Raw genomic sequence first — 1,923 nt, 5'->3', positions numbered from 1 at the left:
CAGTTGTGGAAAGGAACCATCCCTCCTAGACAAGGTGTGAACTCTTTGCCAAGGTGATATCTCTATCCTAGGAGCTAGTTGACTTGGCTCTTTGATCTAGCATCCCCTAAGTTCCTAGCTTTGTAGGAGTGATGAGTTGAAGTCCAGCCTTGAGCTAGCCCTTGAACTTGACCTATAAAAGAGAAGGGGTTTTTTTTTGTTGTTGTTGTTTGTTTTTTGCTTTTTGGTGAGGCGATCAGGGTTAAGTGACTTGCCCAGGGTCACACAGCTAGTAACTGTAAAGTGTCTGAAGCTGGATTTGAACTCAGGTCCTCCTAACTCCAAGACCAGAGCTCTATTCACTGTGCCACCTAGCTGCCTCCTAAAAGAAGATTTTTAAAAAATTAATTTATTTTGATTTATCAGCAATTACTTCCATATGCTTTTGAGTTTTAAATTTTTCTCCCCCTTCCTCCCCACCACCCTCCCCAAGAAGGCACACAGTCTGATATAGGTTATACATATACATTCCCATTAAACATATTTTCATATTAGTGATGTTGTAAGTAAGAATTAGAACCAATAGGAGGAACCACCAGAAAGAGGAGACAAAACTCAACAGAAGAGAAAAAAATAGCAAATAGTATGCTTCGACCTGCATTCAAACTCCACAGTTCTTTCTTTGGATGTGGACAGCATTTTCCCTCATGAGGCCTTTGGAGACGTCTTAGAAACTTGCATTGCTGAGAGGGGTTAAGTCTATCAATATTAGTCATCTCACAACATGGCTGTTGCTGTGTACAACGTTCTCCTGGTTCTGCTCACTTCACTCAGCATCAGACCATCCAAGTCTTTCCAGGTTTTTCTGAAGTCTGCCTGCTCATCATTTCTAAAAGAGAAGTTTTTATGAGTTAAGAGCAGAAAGAAGAGGAGCTGCAGATAAGCGTGGTTGTGACGTGTGAGCCCAGAACTCTGCACACCAGGTTGGAAGAGAGAGAGAACGGAGTTGGGAGGCCTACGGAGTCTATTAAAGTTAAATAGAGGTTGGGGGTAATGAGGACCTGTACGAGGGTGGTGGCAGATCTGAGAAATGAAGGACCTTCTTTAGAATCTGCCTCCTACTTAAGTCTGCATACATAGGAATCTGTGGGCATTTACAATGACAGCTGTCATTGGAATACTATTGTGCTGTAAGAAATGGTGAGCAGGATGCTCTCAGAAACACCTGGGAAGACTGATATGAACTGATGCAGAGTGAAGTGAGCAGAACCAGGAGGACATTGTGCACAGTGACAGCAATACCGTAATGATGATCAACTGTGAATGATTTAGCTATTTTTAGCAATACAGTGGTCCAAGACAATTCCAAAAGATTTATGATGAAAAATGCTATCTACCTCCAGAGAAAGTACTGATGGAGTCTGAATGTAGATCAAAGCATACTCTTTTTAAAAAAAGCATACTTTTTAAAACTTTTATTTTTCTTGTTTTTTGTTTATTTGTTTGAGTTCTTTTTTGAATCATGGCTAACATGGAAGTATATTTGCATGACTGTACATGTATAATCTACATCAAAGTATTTGTCTTCTCAAGGAGGGGGGAATGGTGTAGTGAGGTAGGGAATGTAGAATTCAAAAATGATTTAAAAAATGAATGTTAAAATTGTTTTTACATATAATTGAGAAAAAATTTTTTTAAATTCCTTTAAAAAAAATAACAGCTATCCTTGGTATGTGAGGTGACATGGTACAGTGGGAAGGACTCTGTCAAGAGACAGGGGTTTGAATCCTGCCTTAGACACTTATTAACTAGCTGACCTTGTCCAAGTTATGTAACTTCTCTGGGCCTCAGTTTCCCCACCTGTAAAATAGGGATAAACACTAGCATCTGCCTCACAAGGTCAAGTGAGGTAACATGTATTAAAGCACTATGTAAATGTCAGCT

The 1,923-nt window shown here is 39.7% G+C and overlaps 1 long non-coding RNA gene across 2 annotated transcripts in view; it reads right to left on the bottom strand.

Annotated features, from left to right (window-relative positions):
* Positions 1-6: 6 nt before the first annotated feature.
* LOC114024172 overlaps positions 7-1,923 on the bottom strand; it is a 20,098-nt gene continuing 18,181 nt past the window's right edge. The window contains exon 5 of one of the 2 annotated variants that reach the window (XR_003566878.1): positions 7-172. This is a non-coding gene — a long non-coding RNA (uncharacterized LOC114024172). Of the gene's footprint in view, positions 173-833; positions 869-1,923 lie in introns of those variants that run through there. The other variant, XR_003566877.1, reaches the window with a different exon arrangement.

The sequence above is a fragment of the Vombatus ursinus genome, unplaced genomic scaffold (assembly GCF_900497805.2).
Source record: "Vombatus ursinus unplaced genomic scaffold, bare-nosed wombat genome assembly UNPS02014820.1, whole genome shotgun sequence".
NCBI lineage: Eukaryota > Metazoa > Chordata > Mammalia > Diprotodontia > Vombatidae > Vombatus > Vombatus ursinus.
Note: the sequence above shows the minus strand (reverse complement) of the source record. Positions and strands in the feature narration are given on the sequence as shown.